The 23,532-nt window shown below is 34.8% G+C and overlaps 1 long non-coding RNA gene across 1 annotated transcript; it reads right to left on the bottom strand.

The window, feature by feature from the left end:
* Window positions 1-5,702: 5,702 nt before the first annotated feature.
* LOC137632065 (uncharacterized) lies at window positions 5,703-23,309 on the bottom strand. Its single transcript, XR_011042009.1, has 4 exons — window positions 23,227-23,309; window positions 13,256-13,411; window positions 10,473-10,656; window positions 5,703-8,710 (listed from the first exon to the last, which is right to left on the bottom strand). It is a non-coding gene; the product is annotated as an uncharacterized lncRNA (long non-coding RNA).
* Window positions 23,310-23,532: the final 223 nt, after the last annotated feature.

Below are 23,532 nucleotides of genomic sequence, written 5' to 3'. Positions count from 1 at the left end.
GTGAATTAAATATGCCAAGAATAATATGATGTTTTTTCAAGATAATGTTATAGTATTCTAATAAGTTAATACTTCATTAGATTTTAATGAAAATGGCAAGTCATAAATGGAAATTTACAAGAAATTTAAATTTTTAACATTTTAGATTATAAACAGGGCAAGGGGATTCCATTTTAAATCTAAATGTTCGGTTAAAAACGATCATTAAATGAAAACATGGGTTGAGGGAGTGGAGACTTCATCAGTCTTATAGTGCAATTCCCCCACGATCCATTACTCCAGAATCCTTTTGCTCTCTCAAAAGCAGACAGGAACCACAACTGCCCAAAGGCATCTCTCTCATCCGTCCCATTTCATGTGCAGGATTGAGTCGGGTAAAGGAGAAGACACGTGCAAACCACTGCCCTGACTATCCTTACTACTCCTCCTAGCAGATAGGCAGATCGGACCGAAGTACACATTAACCTTGCACGTGGACCACACAAATCAATTCAGTTCCATGTGTAATACATTCTCAAATAAGACCCCTTTTTAAAAGCTACGTTGAGAGAGTCTGATTTAAAATTTTATTAAAAGCTAAACAGCCCTTGAACTGATAGTAGCCCTACCTATAAAGCTTTACAACCCCTAAACTAACAGGCGGCCTACCTACAAAGCTGAAAACCCCTTAAACTAACAGTAGGCTTACCTACAAAGCTGATCCACCCCCCAAACTAACAGCAGGCCTATCTACAGAGCTGAAAACCCCTTAAACTAACAATAAGCCTATGCAAAAAGCTGAACAACCCTTAAACTAACAGTAAGCCTACATATAAAGCTGAACAACCCTTAAACTAAACGTAGGTCTACCTTCAAAGCTGAACAGCCCTTGAACTAATAGCAGGCCTACCTACAGAGCTGAATGACCCTTAAACTAACAGCAGGCCTACCTACAAAGCTGAATGGCCCTTAAACTAACAGCAGGCCTACCTACAAAGCTGAATGGCCCTTAAACTAACAGCAGGTCTACCTACAAAGCTGAATGACCCTTAAACTAACAGCAGGCCTACCTAAAAAGCTGAATGACCCTTAAACTGACAGCAGGCCTACCTACAAAGCTGAATGACCCTTAAACTAACAGTAGGCCTACCTACAAAGCTGAGTGACCCTTAAACTAACAGCAGGCCTACCTACAAAGCTGAGTGACCCTTAAACTAACAGCAGGCCTACCTACAAAGCTGAATGACCCTTTAACTAACAGCAGGCCTACCCTCAAAGCTGAATGACCCTTAAACTAACAGCAGGCCTACCCTCAAAGCTGAATGACCCTTAAACTAACAGCAGGCCTACCTACAAAGCTGAATGACCCTTAAACTAACAGCAGGCCTACCTACAAAGCTGAATGGCCCTTAAACTAATAGCAGGCCTTCCTACAAAGCTGAATGACCCTTAAACTAACAGCAGGCCTACCTACAAAGCTGAGTGACCCTTAAACTAACAGCAGGCCTACCTACAAAGCTGAATGACCCTTAAACTAACAGCAGGTCTACCTACAAAGCTGAATGACCCTTAAACTAACAGCAGGCCTACCTACAAAGCTGAATGACCCTTAAACTAACAGCAGGTCTACCTAAAAAGCTGAATGACCCTTAAACTAACAGCAGGCCTACCTACAAAGCTGAGTGACCCTTAAACTAACAGCAGGCCTACCTACAAAGCTGAATGACCCTTAAACTAACAGTAGGCCTACCTACAAAGCTGAGTGACCCTTAAACTAACAGTAGGCTTACCTACAAAGCTGAAAACCCCTTAAACTAACAGTAGGCTTACCTACAAAACTGAATGACCCTTAAACTAACAGCAGGCCTATCTACAAAGCTGTTGCTGATGACCAAAAAGAGATTTTACCTTCAGTGTCACATTGCCTGGTAGTTATCCCCATCACATAGGCACACCAACTAATCGAACAGTAGGCCTACTTGATGAAAATTAGTATACAATATGAAAAACAAACAAACGCACACACACACACACCCGTTGCCCAGCCCCAAGTAAATTCTAATGACATTGCCTGCTCCTGAACATCTCTTATTAAACCATAAACTATGGACAAGCTTAAGAAGATTTTGCATTATTCGGAATCATCCTCTCTTATATGGATACTTTTAGGTCAGTCTACCTTTAACGGCATATCTTTGGGCATTATAAACTTCGTATTTACGATCTTAATAGTCAGTAGATTTTTTAATGATTCGGAAAATTAGATACCTTAAAACATATGTGAAATGAATATAATTCAACTTTGAGTTTAATTATCACAAATTCATCATAAAATTAATATCAAAATATAAAACTTGGGAAATTGAGCTATACTAGGCCATTATATGGTTTCAAAAAATTATTAATGTAAAAACATCCATGGGTATGATACTCATAACTGTTAAATTCTTCGTAATGTTAAGGATAACGCACGGTCTCCAGTTATCCTAGATTTATTCCATCTGGTTGGCTTCTAACCAAAATATCTGCATTTGAAAGAATTAATCCCAAAGCTTTTAAAGTGTCTATATATCGATGGGGATGAATTAATGGCTTTATTCCTTCATAAAAATTAATTCCAGTTATTAAAAGAAACTTTTGAAAAAATAGGATTTATAAAGTATCTTATACATTAGGTATTATTTGTAAATTTCATTGTTTATGGTAAAAACACGAACATGAAACTTGTCCCTTCAAAACGAATTGTGTTAAAAAAAAAAACCTTCAAGCTTGTCCATATAAAAGAATATTTTTATATCTGCTTATCTAACACTCAACACCTAGCCTATCTCCTCATATTAATGTGGCCAAATATAAAGTTAATATAACAGATTCGTAAAATAATGTAATATAATTGACAATTTACAGATAAAAAAAAATTAGATATATTAATTTGGTAAAGTGAGCAACTGATTAAGCTACTATATAAAAAAATCTTTAGATTTAATCTTGAAAGAATTAATACAAAAGACGAGTGAAATTACTTTAAATTGATTAACTGGTGGATTTTCTTTTTCATATATGCTTGCAATTGTTCATTACGAAAATCTTTGAAATCTACGATTCAAGTATGAAATAAATCTAGGCACCAGAATTGTTTGAATTATTCTCAAAATCCTTTGATTTTAAACTCCCCTTTGGCCAATTTATGCAAGGAAATCAATATTGTTCGTCATGAAATATGAATTTTCAGAGCTGCCTACTGAACAAAGTTTATCCTTATCTCAGTATCTAAGTCTTTAGAACAATAAATTTACATTAATTTTTTTTGTGTTAACCTGAGGTATAGACACTTGCTAACCTTGATTTAACCAGAGGAAAAGTAATCTGTCTCACTAAGATAACCTTTACACAGATCTATTAAAATCAGCACCCAATTAAACTAATTTTCTCTAAAGACAACCATAGCTCGAGACTATAACTCCTTTCTATAGACTAGAACCTCCTCGTAACACTTACTCCAGACATCATCCAACCACTCGTTTATTGCATGTTATAAATTTACTGATGTACAAGGAATGCATTCTCCTGTGTCAATTAATTCTTAAATTCAATCCCAAGGTCTTATTTTAAGCGGTAGAGCAACAACATTAGTGGTGCACTCTCAGAGCTTACTGTCAGGAATCATTTTAAAACTTTTGCGTAGTTACATAGTGACAAACTAACCTTTTTCTTGTCCCCTCAAGTTACTTAAAGATTACGGTAATATCAACATTAAGATAAGTGCCAAGTGGAGACATTTGAAAAGTGTACTGTATCTTGTTTTAAGAAAACTATAATTCCACGTAAATAATATTTACTAACTTTTTGTAAAAGATAATTCTGCCGATTATTAACTAAATCCAAATCAACCAATTGAAATTTAAAACTTTCCATCCAAATCAGTAAAGGTTTTCTGTACTTTGCATCAATGTGAAAATATGAAAGCGCTTAACATAACTCAAAAAGTTGCAAGTTTCAAATAAGAATTTAGTGGCTAATTTGTATGTAATTTATACGTTGGGTATATGAAATATCAAGACATCAAAATCACTAAAAACTGACTTTTCAGGACTTGTACTATAGTACTTACATATATTCGGATAAAGTGTTTTGAAGGTTAATGGATTAATTTCTAGGTTTAGATTATCTTAAGTTACTACACGTTTACTCAATATGGACGTAAGTTAACTAAAGTTTTAAACAGTTTAATCAGCATTTTATGACGTTAATCTTAAATATATTGGCATTTAAACATAAGGGACTTTAGCATAAGCAGATCAATGTGTATCAAGCTTTCAGTTAATTTAACAGTTTTTGGCTTATTTGTTTAGAAAGATTAGCGTAGAAATTATGATCTTGTTACATGTGAACAATTGAAATTACTCAAATCTTAAGTGTCATTAAAATTAAAAGAAATTGGCGAGTTATATAGTTGATTACAATATAACACCAATGCTCTGACTTGATATTTTGTACAAGCTTCAGAGGCTTATCAGATTATGTCTAAAATTTCTGAATTATAAAGTATCCTGGCAAAAAAAAAAAAAAAAAAAAAAAAAAAAAAAAACTTTTGAGAAAGTAATTATGTAAATTAATACACAAGATACATTCCTGTACATCAGTATAGCAGTACATATATAAAATCTAATCTCAAAAAGTCAAACTTTAGTTTGGGCCCCTTTGCCAAATCATGGAGAAATTTTAGAAATACCTAAACTGAGAGCAGATTAAACTAAATCAAATTGAAGCCATATAATCTAACCCTGTATGAAAATCCCCTAAGCTAGGTTACCTGATCTTGAATTACAAAAACAATGACTTTAATAATCCCCTAATTCCCCTAATCAACATTGGCAGTAACTCCCAAGCACAAATACCAACAGCAATATATTCAAGAATGCATTGCACATTTCTTCTAAAATGATTTACACCAGTTCTTTATCCCTTCTTTATGTCATGAACAGAAACAGTAGGAATCAGATAACTTGGGACATTTATAATCCCAGCTGGACCCCTTTTCAGAGAGCTAGGGTATCTCAGTGTAATGGAAAGCACTGGATTGAAAGACTGAATGTCACCAATTTTTAAGATAGTTATTTAAGTTTAAAACTAAATTAATCATTATTTCCAACCTTTTGATTTTCATTGACAGATAAAATAAAATAAATTCGCAATACAGTTACTAATTTCACATTAACATTGAAAGCTCACATATTCTTGGACAAATATTAAATCACTATCTTGACAAAAATTTTCACAATTTACACAATACATGACATATTTGATAAAGTTTGAAACAGAAATGTCAGTGTATACATAACAGAAACCTGTTCAATTTGACATTACAATCTCCTACAATTCAAGATTAAAGATTTTTAAAAATGTTTTACACTAAATTTCAAAAATATCTAGAAGCATGAAACATCAAAAAATCAAAATCCTTTGAGGTTTTAAAGATCCTTCAACCTGACTGAATTATTAATCATGACTAGAATTGACAAGACAGAATCTACGCTGACAAGATTTCATGGAAATCAAATTGGACTGAACATGTTCATCATAGCACGCAGTCAAGCATTTTGACAATACAATATAACCAAGTTAACAGTCTTCTTCTCTCATTAAACCAACAAAAGAATGAACGAGTTCCGTACATGGGAAGCTCATAAACAGACTAAATGAACAGTGGTTCTAGTCAAAAGCAAGATATACTTCATGGGCCCTCTGGCCTTTCAGTGGTGAGGAATATGGCAAACACTGATACCAGAAGAGGGAGGGGGGCAGATGAGGAGGGAGGCTCAGTCATATGAACGTTCCTTTTAATTCTTTTTTTAAAATCTTTCCAAATTGGGAGAAGGAAGGATCAAGGAGTGGGAATGGGACTTTTGAAACTTTAGTTATGTATTAGAGGGACCAATAACCTGATTCGAGTCCGTTTGCACGATTTCCCAAAACACTGCCCTGCATCATTTTCAAAATTTAAGTTAATTTCAAGGTATGTTCATGTAGCTTCAGAAAAGATGAGGAATAATACTATTACTAGCCAAAGTCCTACCATTTCACACTCATTTCCTAGCCATTTTACAACAAAGCCCTCCTAGCCTTTTCACACCAAAGCCCTCCTACCCATTTCACACCATAGCCTTCCTAAACTCTTCCACATCATAGCCCTCCTGACTATTTCACACCAATGCCCTCCTAGCCATTTCACACCAAAGCTCTCCTAGCCATTTCACATCAAAGTACTCTTAACCATTTCACACCAAAGCCTTCCCAGCCATTCCACACCAAAGCCCTCCTAGCCATTTCATACCAAATTTCTCCTAACCATCTTGTGTGCCAATGATCACCTAAAACTATTCACTATTCTGTATTATCCAGCAATGTTTAAGTCCTATTTTAATTCTTAGTATCTAAATCTATACCAATCAACAAATCAGCCTTTCAACCTTCCCAAAAGCACAAAGTTTTAGAACCTTCTTTCCCAACCTTAAATTAGAGTTTCTCTAGCAACACCTAATTAAAATCTGAAAAACATGTACAGAAACTTTTTCAGTTACCTTTATTATATATCTTTTTATTTCATTTAAAGTATATTCCTAGAATCTTCTATAAACTACTCTTGTCACTAACTTATATATTGAGAGAGAGAGAGAGAGAGAGAGAGAGAGAGAGAGAGAGACTTAGGATTTTTAACATGGGGTTGGAGGATGGACTTTTCATCAAATACTAAATCTTACAAAATTAAGAATAAAAAGTGGGATGACAAGATTTGACACAATTTACAGACATTTTTAGGTATAGGACCAATATTGTATTTATTTGAACTTTAGATTGCTCTAAATACATTTGTTAGTTATTACCCTTTATAAAATTTAAAACACAATTTGGGGATCAACTATCCAATGTATCCTATTGAAACTTTATAGTGTTTTGTGTTAAGGAACCTTAAGCTTGTAGGACAGAAAGAAAAATTCAAAGGCTAAACAAGAACACACCTTGAAATGAGCATTTAAAGCGGCTCAATTTCAATGCCTCAAAGAGACTTAAATTATGTCTACTTAAAAACTAAAGCCTTATTTCCATCAACTGAAAGTTTTGGCACCTGATAATACAGTAATCTTATATAACCTATTAATTCCTAATGCAATAACACTACAGTTGGAAATTTCCACAACTAATTTACAAATATATTCTTATTTCCTCAACTTTAAGAATTATATAGATTACAAACTAAAACCTGCTTTAGTATTCTTAAGATTTTTCAAATCTTACAAAAAAAAAAAAAAAAAAAAAAAAAAAAAAAAAAAAAAATTTGGGAATCTTTGCTTCTAGGATTCTCATGATTTGAAAAGAAAATCCCACTGGATTAAATAAATACATCCTGAAGATTTCACCAAAATAAAACTCTATAGCCCAGTCTCTACCTGAAAAAACCTAGCGTATAAATGAAACAGCCCAGCATCTAAATGAAAAAGCCCAGGGTCTAAATGAAACAGCCCACCCTCTAACTTAATTAGTTTTCTTGAAATAGCCCAGTCTCTGCATGAAATAACTCTTACCTAAAACGGCCTAGCCTTAACATGAAACAGCCCAATCCCTACTTGAAACAGCCCAGTCCCTACCTGAAACAGCCTAGTCCCTACCTGAAACAGCCCAGCCCCTACCTGAAACAGTCCAGCATCTTCCTGAAATAGCCCAGCTTCTTCTTGAAATAACTACCTGAAATGGCCCAGCATCTACATGAAACAGCCCTGCCCTAACTGAAACAGCCCAGCCTCTAACTGAAATAGCCCAGCCTCTACCTAAAATAACTCTTTCTTAAAATAGCCCAGCCTCTACATGAAATAACTCCTACCTGAAGTGTCCCAGCCTCTACATGAAACAGCCTATTCCCAACCTGAAACAGACCAGCATATTCCTGAAATAGCCCACCCTAAACCAGAAATAACTCTTCCTTGAAAAAGCCCAGCTTCTACCTGAAATAACTCCTACCTGAAATTGCCCAGCCCCGACCTGAAACAGCTCAGCCTCTACCTGAAATAGCTCACCTTCTACCTGAAATAACTTTCTTGAAATAGCCCAGCCTCTACATGAAATAACTCGTACCTGAAATGGCCCACCATCTACATGAAACATCCCAGCATCTCGTTGAAATAGCCCAGCTCCTACCTGAAATAACTTCTATCAGGACTACCAGAAATTTAATAACTAGGACTTCCTCAATAAGATTTTACATAGATGCCAACAGGTTGATGAGAATGAGATTTAAATTAGCTCTAAAAAACTTCCGGTTAGCTTGCGCAAGATTTCAATCTTAGCTATAGATTTATATAGATCTAAATTGATTTATAAAAATTTTAGCCATCAACTATTCATTGAAGCAATTTTGAATGGGAATTTAATGTGTAAAAACTAAATTCATGAAACTAAAATTGAAAGAATTTAGGTAAATTAGAAAACTAGCAATTTAACTTAGCACACTGTCGAAGACTTAAAACTTGAACTAGATATCTAAATCATCATTGTGAAAAACTAATCTAACTTCCTACACCCTATGACCCAAAATGGTGTTCTAGAAGTTCCACTTGCTCTGAAGGACTTCATCAGGAGAGCTCGAATCCCACAGGACTAATCTAGGATTGTCCTTAATGTTCATCATCCTTTTGGTTGAAGAGTTTTAAGCATCCAAGCAGAAGGCCACATCAACCTGAAAGTTAAAAAGTGTCAATAGGAACTCACCAATAAATGACTAAAGGATTTATAAGGTACAAATTTAGTACTATTTTCAGTCATTTTTAAGTAATATATGTTTAGTAAATCAGTTCAGTCAAAAACAAATATCTCAAGCCCCAAAAGTAGGATATTTTTAGTTCCTAAAAGTAGGATATTTAAGCCACCAAAAGTAGGATATTTTAGTCCCTAAAAGTAGGATATTTTAGTCCCTAAAAGTAGGATATTTTAGTCCCTAACAGTAGGATATTTTAGCTCTTAAAATTAGGATATTTCAAGCCCCAAAAGTAGGATATTTTAGTCCCTAAGAGTAGGATATTTTAGTCCCTAAAAGTAGCATATTTAAAGCCCCCAAAAGTAAGATAGTTTAAGCCATAATAGTAATATATTTTAAGCCTCGAAAAGTAAGAAACTTTAAGTCCCATAAAGTAAGATATCTTAAGCTCCCAAAAATAATATATTTCAAGTACCCAAATGTAAGATATTTAAGCTCCTAATAGTAAGATGTTTTAAGACCCCCAAAAGTAAGATATTTTAAGCCCCCAAAGGTAAGATATTTATAGTCCCAAAGGTAAGATATTTTAAGCACTCATGGGTAAGATATTTTAAGCCACACAATAGTAAGATATTTTAAGCCCTTCAAAAGTAAGATATTTTAAGCCCCCAAAGGTAAGATATTTTAAGCCCCTAAAAGTAAGATATTTTAAGCCCCCAAAGGTAAGATATTTTAAGCCCCTAAAAGTAAGATATTTTAAGCCCCCAAAAGTAAGATATTTTAAGCCCCCAAAGTAGAATATTTTAAGCTCCAAAAGTAGGATACTTTAAGCTCCAAAAGTAGGATATTTCAAGTCCCCTACAGTAAAATATCTTAAGTTTCAAAACGAAATTATGATATTCTAACGATAATAAAATTATGATATTCCAGTGAAGAGAAGAATATTTCAGGACCAAAAAATGAGGATATTTTAAGGACTAATAAAAGGATATGTTCATTTATGAATTCCCATGGCAAGTTTTCAACAGATAATTCACACAAATAAGAGTTAAAAGACCTCTGCCAAACAAAAATTAAACTAGGTTAAACTAACATCTTACAGTATACCACACATGGCGCACTAACCACTTCTGATAAGAATTTAACTTGTTAAATGATTTACAGCTTCACACACAAACACGAAAACTTGTCAAAAACAGGTTGGTTTTAAGCTTTGTTATCGAAGATGTTTATTTTAAGTAGCTGATCTATATCACACCTAAACGGAAATATAGAACTGCACTTTAAACCTATTTGAGTTCAAACCCGTTTTTTACCCAAAAATCATCAATTAAATCTGAGCTTTCCAACTAACGGAATTTACTAAACAGAAAAAAACATTTAGAAAAAGATATGTAAGGATTAATTTAATAAAAGCTTGTCAACTACACGAATTATTAAAAAAAAAAAGAAAAAAAATGGGGGGGGGGCAACGAAAAAAAATTCATGACAGTTTGATCTAATAACTCAAATTAATCCTATGAGGCCTTTCACTTCAGTTTCAAATTAAGTAAAAAAAATATATATATATATCACGGAATGAAACACCAATTTCTCAAAAAAAAAAAATTCTTAAATATCTGCTATTTACTTTGCATAATCTAATATTGTTCTGTACATGATTGAGGAACTTCATACCAGCACTGAATGCCCCAAATATAACCTGTCTTCTAAAAAGCAAAGAGCTTTAAAACGAAGATTTTACCATTCAGGCGAAGTTTACAGCATCATTTCACCCTTGATGGTGTCATACTTAACTTGGCTCACACAAGAAGACAGACGATTCAAGCTCTTCTTGCAAATCTCAACCTTTTGCATGACAGCCTATGTGTCCTCTTTCAGTCCTCAGTTCCACATGAAAACCGTACTAAGCAAACTGGAGCACAAATCTGGAAAGAATTGAAAAGGACACTTTAGCAACATTTTAACTTTTGCTTACGTCTGTTCTTGACCAAATATTCCTCAAAATAGTTTAAGACTCCTTCCAAGCTTAAGACACTTATGGCTAGTTAACAAACTATCCCATGCCAACAGCTGAGTTTACTGCCAGGGATAAATAAAACTGTTTAGTTACAAGATATCTATGAAAGCCTGAGCAAATCATCATCATCATTATTATCATCATCATCATCATCATCATTATCATTATCATTATCATTATCATTATTATCATTATCATTATCACTATTATTATTATTATTATTATTATTATTATTATTAATATTATTATCATTACTATTATTGTTATTATCATTATTATTACTAGCTAAGCTACAACCCTAGCTGGAAAAGCATGATGCTATAAGCCCAAGGGCTCCCACAGGGAAAAAATAGCCCAGTGAGGAAAGGAAATAAGGAAATAAATAAATGATACAAGACGTAATGAACAATTAAAATGAAATATTTTTTGAAAAATTAACATTAAAAAAGATACATCATATATAAACTGTTGAAAGACTTATGTTTATTTGTTAAACAAATCAAAATTCATTGGTTGTATAGTCAATTTGTCAAAAAAAAAAAAAAAAAAAAAAAAAAAAAACACCTCCATATCTATTCGCCAAAAATGAAGGGGAACTAGCACACTGAGGAACATACTTCCTGAAGAGTGTTTACCAATTTCAGCAAAATATTCACAAACGACAAAGATTGTTGTACTACAGTTTCATAGTAATGGTGTATTTGACCTTGAATGTGGTTAACCTCTTAACAGACTTCCAGTGTCTACAGACATAGTGGACTACAACTATTGAGTTATTCCAGAAGAAATAAATTCTTTGGGTTTTATAGATATTGTGGTAACGGTTTGTGCCTTTGTTTTATTTGACTTCCATTTTCAGTTTTATCATAACCTTTTCTAGTTTATTTGTTAGCTGAGCAAGACATGGAAGACTGCATGATATGAGATTAAGGAGCTACTAGATTTTTTTGCAAACTGCTACATTGGCTCTAGAATTTTAGATATTGAAGAGCCTGCAAGCAATTATGTTTTAGGAGGCTTCATTTGTTTTTGCGGGGAAAGCTACATTAGAGATGAAACATTGTGTATATATAAAACTAATGTAGACAAAGGAACTGAAATTATGTAATATATTCTGAAATATGCGGAGGTATTAAGGATTAAAATAGTTAAGGTTGTTATTCGCAAAAGTCTGGTAGGAGTTTTCAGCGAGGCATTAACACCTTTTTCTTAACTATATAGAGGGTCCCCTTTTCATTTTAACACTTAAATTATAGTGAAAATTCTACAGTAATGTTATGATACATATTCTATGTTTTTGCTTTATGTTGTCAGCATTCTTAATTATGAAATTTAGCTCTCGTTCATAGAACTATATTTGATAAATGGTTTATAAACAAATTATCTTGATTTATTATTTTTAAAATTGAATACTGTAAAGTGGGTGCAGTACCTGATGCAGAAATTTGCCTTTGGGGTCAGTTTCAAGAGTATTGAAGACCGGACGTTCAAAATACCTGATAATTGCTACATATTGTGCTGCCAACAAATCGTGTTGACACAGGAATAGTTACAGATAGTTTCAAATTATTAGAACCTACATATACATCTACTTTAGGCTCTAGAGCCTTTGCATATGCGGCCTGAGACTATAAAATAAGCTCCCAATAGATATTTGGAAGGCTGAAGTATTAATGTTTTCAAGAGGAAACTGAAGACTTTGTTCTCAAAGTGTTTCGATAGTGTGGATATGAAATAAACGAGCAATATGTAGTGTGAAATGTTGAATGCTTTAGAACAGATATGATAAAAATGACTGTGGCGATCCTGTAGAGAGTAGGGTTCCCCTGCTGCATAGGACCAGAACAGCTTCCCTTAAACCAAAGTAAAGTACAGTATTTCCAATTAGTTGGATAATAGATGCAAAATTACACTAGTCTCCGGTCTAAATATATATCGTTTTCTATTACATCACACCAAAGAAAACTACACAATTTTAGCAATATACTCTTAGATATTGAGAGAGAGAGAGAGAGAGAGAGAGAGAGAGAGAGAGAGAGAGAGAGAGAGAGAGAGAGAGAGTAAAGCAGTGGAAAGACTTCGTATGTATGTAAATATGCCTAGTATTTATTCTGGCCCCTAAAGCCCTAACTCCTCTAACTTTTGACTTCACTAAGATAAACAGCTAACCATAATAATTACCTCCGCCAACGAAGTTAGGATGATGTTATGTTTTCGCCGTTGTTTGTCTATTTGTTTGTGAATGAACAACTTCTTGGCCACAATTTTACTCAGAGTAGTGAAACTTTCAGGGATTAATTGTTATGTTAAGGCGTGGAAGTGATTTAAAATTGGAAGTCCTAGGTCAAAGGTCAAAGGTCAAATGTAAAGGTCAAAGGTCAAGGTAAAGTTTGAGAAATAAGCTGCCGGAGTGGAGGTCTGAGCTCTACTGAGTGCCACCTCTGATTTAACTCTTATTTACCCTAACTGGTGTTAGTGTTTAGAAAATGACTTGGGTTTCAACTCACCTTTAGAGTTTCAAAATCCATTCTTGTTTAGCTTTGCTTTCGCCTCAAGTTCAACTTCAGACATTTTTCCAGTTATTCTATTTCATCCAGATGAAAGTAACGCAATTTAAATGTCTTATTCGCCATTGTAGTTTGCATGTAAACCGGTATGCACATCTGGAAGAGAATATAGTACTACTTAAAACATGAAATTCCATATTGAATATAAACAGCTATCGAAATATGAAAATATTAAATCAGACTTTTTAAAATCTGAAGAAAAATCGAAAAACTAAATGTATATCTCACAAAATAAATATTATAATAATAGTAAACATCTACACCGCACGGCTTCCTACAATCTTCCCAAGAAATTAAAGAATTGCCTAACTATATGCTAATTACTCAAGTATATCACAGACATTATGAATGTCGTAGGCGCTCCTTCATAAAGATAAAAAATAAAACTAAATTAACATATCTTTGTTGCAGTAAAAGGAGGAACTTATTATTAAGCCTCTTAGACTACTCTGAAAACCTTTATATCAATTTTATAATTTTCTCTGGATTACAAAACCCTTTGTTGTTCAAACACTTCAATATAAATAAGGATCACCCGGAGATCCACTATCCCAAACTGTCTCACCTACAGATCCACCATTCCAGTCTCTTCAGGTGGTCCTTGACTTGTATTATGGCAGTGTGTTTTTGATACTCAATAGGAAATAAACAGCAAACACGAGGACTAGATAGTTTTTGACCGTTCTAGCCTATGACGTCAGAAGTGGGCTCTTATATATCCCTGGAGTGAACAAATTAGGGTTGTTGTGGCCTGATTGGTAACGTCTCTGCCTGGTGTTGGCCAGTCGGGGTTTCAAGCCCAGCTCAAACTCGTTAGTTCCTTTGGTCGCTGCAATATCACCATCCTTATGAGCTAAGGTTTGGGTGAGCCTATAGGTCTATCTGCTGAGTAATCAGCAGCCACTGCCTGACCCTCCCTGGTTCTAGCTTGGGTGGAGAGGGGCTTGGGCTCTGATCATATTTAATATGGTCAGTCTCTGGGGCATTGTCCTGCTTGCTAGGACAATGTCACTGTCCCTTGCCTCTGCCATTCAAGAGCGGACTTTAAACCTTTAAACAAAAGCAAAATGTCAAGTAAAACTATCTGAAAAAAAAACTACGATTGACTGAATTAGATCTTTTTGGGTAAAATTTGGGTTTCATGCTTCTAAGCAAATCTAGTAACCAAAGAAATCGATATATCATGCTATATAAAGCCACTGCGTGGCTGCTAAAATTGTTAAACTCTGCATGGATTAATTTCTGTGACATGACAGATTTTTCTAAAATTGGTTTTGAGAAGTTATGTGAACATATTGTTGCACAATACCCATATTAACGCCTTCACATATAGGGTATTATAGTAGGTTTCAATAGATTACTTTGGTTTTATAATTAAGTGTTTTATTAACCTTTAGACTGTCACCTAAAGATCTCCGCTCAGATTGGTGGATCTTCAGGTGAGAAAATTTGGGATGGTGGATCTTCAGATGATTCCAAAATCAAATAAACTTTAACTTTAGTTGTGAGTTCGGCTAATAAGAATAACGCCAGTAGAGCGTGTGTCTTTCCAAAACCAAACAAAAGGGACTTTGAACAACCGCTAACCGATTGTCTGACTTCCTGGTATTGAACTACACTGGACAAGTTCACTCATTTTCTGTTATGTTATAATGACGTCATAATTACGTCACTACAGAAGTAAGGCAAATAGAGTCCTGTGTTATTTCCGGAATTGGCTTTTGAAACTCGCTCTGTTACGATCTCAAACGACAGCTAATATATTACAAAACACAATAAACAGAGCAGCAAGATTGATAAAACTGTGTCCTACCTCGAAAAAATATCATTCCTATACTAATTGAATTACACTGGCTGCCTATTTAAGCTAGAATAGAATCTTTGTACAATGACTCAAGTCATCAGAATCAGACGTCCAATCCAAGATAACTGCTACATATTGTGTGGCCAACATATTGCACTGACACGAGAATAGTTACAGATAGTTTCAAATTAATGGAACTAAGATACATGTCAATTTCCTTTGGTCGCTGCAACATCACTATCTTTGTGAGCTAAGGATGGGAGGTTTGTGGGAGCCTATATGTCTATCTGCTGAGTCATCAGCAGCTATAACCTGGCCCTCCTTGTCCTAGCTTGGGGGGAGAGGGGAATTGGGCACTGATCCTATGTGCATATGGTCAATTTCTAGAGCATTGTCCTGCTCGATAGGGTAATGCCACTGTCCATTCCTTCTGCCATTAATGGCGGAATTTAAACCTTTACTGTGGGTTCTATAGCTTTCAAATAAGTGTCCCCATGACTATACAATAAGCTCCCACTAGGTATTCGAAAGACTGAAAATATTAAGACTTTCAAGAGGAAACTGAAGACTTTTTCGTCTCCACAGTGCTTCGATAATATGTGGATTTGACAATAAACACGGAGTATGATGTATGATACGTTTAATACCTAATAATGTATTGGGACAAAGATCTTGTATGTCCTGTAGGACTCAGGGTTCCCCTGTGTGATAGGGACCATGAAAAACTACACTTAGAAGTAAAGTAAGTAACATAATATGGTTAAGCAAACTATGTATATTTGCCTTGAGCTAATAAGCTTAGTAAATAAATAAATAAAAAGGTCGTAGCACAGTTCAATAAAGGTGGGGCTTATTAAGAACACAGAAGCTAAATTTGGGTTTTCCAATATAATTTTTTTCACCACTCAATGTATATAAATTTGATTCCTAAGTTATATCCTCCGAAAAACATTTCCTCTAAAAATTCCCCTACCCACAGCACTCCCCCCCCCCCACCCCCACCCCCCCCACCCCCTTACGACTTATCAGTGGTTCAATACCTAGTTGCAAATTTGTTGCCACTTATCACGATAGGCAATAAATAATTAAGCACTCAATATGCATTAAAACTTATTAGGAGTTGGTACTGCATACATACATATACATACATACATACATACATACACAACTCTTTTCTAAACAAGTTCCAAAGGTAAATTTGACAAAATTTCACTCCCAATTCCCTCTATGAGATGGTACATAATTTAACTATCACGAGACGCAAAAAAAAAATAAGTCTCCACTGAACATGAAAATAAACATACGTGCCAAAAGAGAAGCACAAATGGTTTAAACAAGCACCCACCTAGAAGTGGGTCCTAGTTTAAATCATGAACACAAATTTCATAGTTCACAGATCATCATTAACCAAGGTTTTGCGCACTTCAGACACTAACGTAATAATTATAACCAGTATTGTTCACAAATCATTGCCGGGGGTAATTCACACATGAAAGTATTTATCGTCATTTTGGACATTAAAAAAATCAATTAAAAAATGGAAGTTAACGATTATCTTTACATTTAGGTAACACCGAAGACGACGTTTTCTCCGTCTTCCCACCTTGAGCTAAGCTGTGGGTGACAACCTTTGCTTAACTGTTCGAATAACAGAGGAAGAACCAAGAAGCTCTTCTCGTAAGCCTTATGCCATACCTGATGAGGTGATATCAGTTGTCTGTTGACTGCACTATGAACAATTTAATTAATATAATTTTTTCATGTGAAAAAATTTGATCAGCGATGGTATTTTTGTAAAAAAAAATTGTGTTTTTCAGATAGATTTGTGAACTGAACAAGCTTCCAGTGTTTCAGCAAGTATTTTCTTTGAGAGAGAGAGAGAGAAAGAGGAGAGAGAGAGAGAGAGAGAGAGAGAGAGAGAGAGAGAGAGAGAGAGAGAGCGAGAGAGAGAGAGAGAGAGAGAGAGAGAGGAGAGAGGAGAGAGAGCGAGAGAGAGAGAGAGAGAGAGGAGAGAGAGAGCGACGAGAGAGAGAGAGAGAGAGAGAGAGTTACAAGGATTTTGGATGTCTCAAAGAGATTTTAGTCCATCCGCGGACACTCCCTTTGCTCTTTGATAGAGTGATTTAGTTTAAGCATTTATTGAGTTCTTATGATCTTGTCTAACTTATACTTGAACTCTTTTACCTAAGTATTACAGTTTACTACATCCGCTGGAAGTCTACTCCAAGTATTTGCTATTGTGTGTGTGTGAGAGAGAGAGAGAGAGAGAGAGAGAGAGAGAGAGAGAGAGAGAGAGAGAGAGATTTAATCTGCTAATCAGAAATTCCAAACCTATAACTCCTTTACATTGAAGGGCCACGTTCACAAGCCAGGGCAAAGCAACTATAAAACAACTAACACAAAGGCGCTAGAACAGTCCCGTTCATTCGAGCCCTATTAAACAAAACAAGATTAATCCTAAGGTAACAAAGATGCCAGTAACTGATATCATGGTCCACTCCAGGCTCCTAGAATTCTGGTTCTCATAAAAACAGTAGCTTACGTAACCTGCACATAGCGTTAAGACAATTGAAAACACCTGACCGAAGATACAGCTAATTATATTTCCTTGATATATTTAAAGACAATTTGCTCTTAAGTTATGAAAAGGCAAAAATCGAGAACTTAGCAAGTACTGCAAAATACTCGCCTTGCTTGCTATTGATGTTAATGGAAAGAAATGACTCAACTGAGGTATGAATGTTGGAATATTATTCAAAAATAACCTTTGCCTGTTGCAAGTCATTGTTACTTCGCTCGACACAATACCCAAACACAAACCAATTTGAATTCATTAATAAATTCTTGCTAACCTAATACAATTCTGCACCCAACATAGGAAAATTAATAGTAAATACCTCAATGAAAATAAAGCGGGAAAATAAATTCAAAATCTAAATCGTACCTCGGTTTCAAAAACAAAAACAGAAAAAGTTCACCGATTGGCCAAACTATACGAGAGGCCATTTACAGTCGCCGGTACGGGGTTAGAGTCTAGACCTCTAACCTAACTCTGAACCATAAAGAAAGCATTATCATAAACAAGACAATTTATGTTTTAGGAAATGCTACAATCATTGCAAGATGATCAACACATCTCAGAAGAGCCTACATTACCTGGAAAATTAAACATGATTTAATAAAGATGCTTATTTTAGAATTTGGTTCCTAAACAGCAATATCCAATAAAGAGTAACACTAACTTCGGGGTGTCACTGCTATATTCGACACTTAGGGAGTCAATGCTTAGATACGAAACACTTTTGATTAGTTTTGTACCATATTGCCAAAAGTAGAAATTAAATTCATTAAGTACCTTAGTATCTGCATACAGCCAATTTTGTACGTAGTTGGATCAAAATTATAACATACTATAACAAATGCAGCCGTGTCTTGTCCCACTGCAGGACAAAGCCTCAGACATATCAATTCATGTCTGGGGTTTAGGTATTTTTCATGGTAGGAGATTTAGCTCTGATGGCTCACAACAAATCAACCTAGTGTGGGGGGTGGGGGGGGGGGGGGGGGGGGGGCGCTGGCTAATACAACTTTGTTCATCATGGCGATACGCAAACCCTTTCACCACGTCAAGGTATCTCCACTCAGAAAGGGTGTAACTTAAAACAACTCAACAAAGACTTTCAGAATTAAAACTCAACAGAAGCACTCGTCTTTTATAACTATCCTTAGCATTATTGATTATTGTAGACCAATTAAAACAACATGTATCCTTACATACAAAATACCTTAAGGTCAAGTATAAAACTTTTATAAACACCACCATTTACCACGACCGTAAAATTAACAAAAATCTAAACTAATTAAAGATGAAATGTAGTACACATATAATGAGTTATATCACGCCTTCGATTCAAGATGCCTAGTCCACGAAGTATTAAAGACAGTATTGACGCTTTATGAAATCTTGTGAATCTCTAATATCTAGTTTTGCTTCATCAAGATATTCTCTTCGGAAATTTCCACATGAAACTACATCATTTATCAGTCTAAAATTTTATACATGCAAAACAATATTAACTTATCACTTTTACATTAAACTAAATAATGCTTCTTATTTTCATATTACAAACTGATTAAAAAAAATCACTGACAACGATTAGGGACATCTTCTTAACGAAGAGCAAATACATTGAAAACCACTTTTGCCTGACTGGTCGAAAAACGGACTTGGAAGTAATTGTTTAGTCATTAACTAATGAACCGAGTAAGCCTGTCTACTAGTGAATTATAGAAAATATGATTGATGATAGCTTGATACAAATTAAGTCGTATCAATAAAGCCTTTCCAAAGAATGTTTTCTCAAATATCACAATTGCACAAGAAATTTGTCTTAACTTATTACGATTCCGCCAGAACTAACGCATGGAATCTAATAGTATATATCTCAATTGCAAATAAGGCAGGGTTAAATACTAAACCTAAATAGTACCTCAGTTTCAAAACGAAAGCATTTGCAAACACGAAAGATGTGATATGCAAAATACCTAGAATGTACACGATAAAACTGAGCTTGAAGGACCTGAAGTGCCCAGTGGCCCTTTGCGTGTGACAGAGCCAGAAAAACAGCCCTTTAAGTCAAGTTCATGTATGGGATCAATTGTATGAGAAGCTCTTTTTAGTAGCTGGGTAAACATATTTTTTTTCCTTTTTTTGAAAAGCCACGATTATTGCAATACGAGTAAGTTGAGCAACTCATGCAAGACTGCCATGTCACCTAGTAACACAAGTAGGATTTAACAAAGAAGTAATTTTGAATTCGGTTCTGAAATAGTAACTAGAAATAAAAATTGCCACTGTTGTATGATATCCAAGTCAACATTCTACAATCGTGGAACCAATGCTCAAACATTTTGAGTCGTTTTTCACCACATTGTCAAATGTGAACAATCAACTCATTAAAAACATGTACGTCAAGTTAGATTAAGATTATAATTGTTGTAGCATCTTCACTAATTTCATAATGGTTAATAAACAGAAGCACTGATCATTTATAACCAGTCTTAAAGTCAAAATATTTTACTGCTAATTATTACAGAGTTACAGTCACGCCTCCTTTGAGCGATCAGACCAGTGTCTCCCACCATCAACAATCCACATTTGGCCAGCGTGGTGATGAAAACTGGCATAACCCTAGACATGGATTGACTTGTCTGAGGCCTTTGTCCTGCAGTGGACTATGTCACAAGAAGTAGATGAAAAAATGAAAGCAATTAATGAGATGAATGCCGGCACAAGATTGTTGATCTGTCCCTTCGAAGCTCTGAATTGCTTGGTCCGCGCCAGTGACGTGTTGCTGACCTGTCATATTGCTGAGTCCTATCCCTTTACCACAGACCTTGGTTGAGGAGATGAGACAGCAAGTGGAAGTGCCAAGTACATACAAACAAACAGGGACAGCTGCCTTCTCTACCTAAACCCCAGTGGATACCCATGGTACCCCATCCGGGTCCTGCGAAACATAGGGAGAAAGCATGGCCAAAAAGGATCAGATAATTCAGTTAACGATTGCAGTACTGTTCTGTCGTTCAAGGCCAACCCTGACGTTACAAACTCTTTGCTAATCACTATGTAAAGTTTTCCTCGTTTCATAAAAAGCCCCCCTTTGCTTCTGTCTCCCCAGCCAGACCTTGGAATTATGTTCAGTTGGTGTATTGTTTAACGAGCACCTAGATATAAAACTTGAAGTCGATTTGATACTGTGACTAACAATTTTCAAGAATTACCCAACGCTACCGTAACTGATAATTGATGTGCTCTTTCAGAAAGGGAATTAATTATTCTGTTAAATATACAACTGTAGAAAAAGATACAAGAGTAACATCTGTCATTATTCTCATCCCCTAGTTTTAAGCCACACTATCACACGGCCACATGACAACTACAAAGGACGGCATTTGTTGTTGCTGTTGTTGTTGTTGTTGGTTATTATTGTTGTTGAAGCTATAATTATAATCCAATTAAGTACATATTGAACGGTGCACAGATACTTGAGGTACTTAATGAAGGGAATTTTCCCATTTGGCAACGTGGTACAAAACTAATCAAAAGTCACGCCTTCGATTCAAGTTGCTTAGTCAACAAAGTATGTCTCTCAGTGTTGACGATTTATGCAATTATGCGGATCACTTTTAAGCGTTTTTTTTTCCATGAAAATTATATTTTCGTCAGCAATTTCCCCAGGAAGATAGTCATCCCTTAGTAACAAAATTAAATTATGTAAAATAAAATCAACCTTTTACCTTAACACTAAAAGAAGACTGTTGGTATTGATTACTAAATAAGGCTTTCCAATTTTCAGATTAAAAATGGACTTTTTTTTTCTTTTTTAATTCACTGACAAGGAGTAGATCCGTCCTCATAAACGAAGAACAAATATGCAGAAAACCAGTTCTATCTGGTTGGTCGAAAAATAGGCAAGGAACCCCAAAACCCTTACAGAAAGAGTTTAGTCATTACTAACGAGGTAATTATACGTCCGCTAATGGAATATGGAAAAAATACATAAATAGAATTTCGTGATGCCAGTGTGCATTTAATATACTTTATATTTAAAATATACTTAATCAAAAATTGAGTGATTACTCAAAAGTGTCACTATTTGTAAATTGCATATTTTCTGAACACTTTTGAGTAATTATCCCATTTTTAATTAAGTATATTTTGAATATACAGTATATCAAATACACACTGGCATCACGAACTTCTGTTTATGTACGCTGGCATCACAAATTCTGTTTGGTTGACTATGTTAACATGTCAGTTCCAAGTCGTTTAGTGAGGAAACCGAGCTATTTTCTTTTTATAACTCCTTCCCCCTTCCTCAACATATCTTACTAATTATTGCTTTCCCAGAATTTAAAGAACCTCCTAATTACTATACAAGAAGAGGAGAGCTGCAGGACTGCACAATTTTGGAATAAATGGAGAGCGTGGTCTTGTAAACAATTACCATATTTTCTTAAAAATATAAATAAAAAGCAGAGAGAGAGAGAGAGAGAGAGAGAGAGAGAGAGAGAGAGAGAGAGAGAGAGAGAGAGAGAGAGAGAGAGAGAGAGAGAGAATGTATCTAGAAGTAGCTTAATTGGTGGGTGTGGCTGACACAGCTAGTTGTCAAACTATTGTAAAGTGAGACAATGGTTGTTTCTTAAAGCAAAATAACTGTAGCTTATATATTTATCTCAAGGATTGTATGCATTTTTATTAAAACGAATGATATATGGTATTTATACAGTATGTGTATAATGAGTCATAACAAATTATTTATTTTGTGAACTAGCTAAATAATTTTGTGAGAATGTTGAATTGTCAAATGAAATATATTTTTGGTCAACTAACGAATAACTTTCCAACGCATATCACCTGAAACTTTCGACTCCTAATTACAGTTTTGTTATGCAAATAATTTGCACAAATTACGCAGTTTTCACAAAATTTAAACACCATGAAATTCGCAAATTTTAAAATGTGAAAAAAAAAATCTTAAAATTTCTTTCCAGATCAAATAAAAGCACGTGACAAACTTGGCTCTATATTTTATTAAATAAGACATTGAGGAGACTTCACGAAGATATGACCTCATTTCAATCACAGGAAAAAATCGAAAGTAGGTAGGTATTATCGACATTTGAATTAGATTATAAAACCTAAGCCTATGGCTATAGACATTGGTATTATCCCCATTCATTTTTACTATAACAACTACAATTATAGGTGATTACAATGTCCCTAATTGGAACTAAAACCACACAGCTGTAGTTATACACCATCCTATTGTTAATTGACAGGTTAAAGCCACATCTTGAAACAGTCTCATTTAATAACTTTTCACCGATTAAAGGAATTACCACCACAAGCTAAGGCAGCCCTTTTGGGGAATGTCTTTTATAAGAATTTCTTTGCCAATGAAAAACCCTTAAAGAAATTCGATGGTTTACTATCACACATGGAAACCTACAAGATATTCGAATTTCCAGTATTTTCAGTAATAAAACAACAGTGAGAATATAATAGAAATGATAAAACCTTGTAAAGTGTATGCCTCCTTACCTATTAACGCCTTCATTTTTCACAGAATCACAAGTTAAAAGACTTAATTCCTTCTTCCTCTCTCTGTGTCTGGGACGGAAATGAATATTCTTCTACAGTCTACACTGTCAGGGATATCCCTAGACGGTCGCCAAAAGTTCCCCAGACCAGGATTATTTTCTCTAGGTAGTCTCCAGCAAATCATTGAACATGTAGCCTACTAAATACTGTTCCTTGTACTCCTTGATCTTCTATGATTTTAATATATTTTGTATTTACTTTCACTTGTGGCATTTGTTAAACCACATATAGTAAAATTTAGTTTTT

This window comes from Palaemon carinicauda, chromosome 40 (genome assembly GCF_036898095.1).
Source record: "Palaemon carinicauda isolate YSFRI2023 chromosome 40, ASM3689809v2, whole genome shotgun sequence".
Classification (NCBI taxonomy): Eukaryota; Metazoa; Arthropoda; class Malacostraca; order Decapoda; family Palaemonidae; genus Palaemon; species Palaemon carinicauda.
This window is presented reverse-complemented; position numbering and strand designations above follow the sequence as displayed.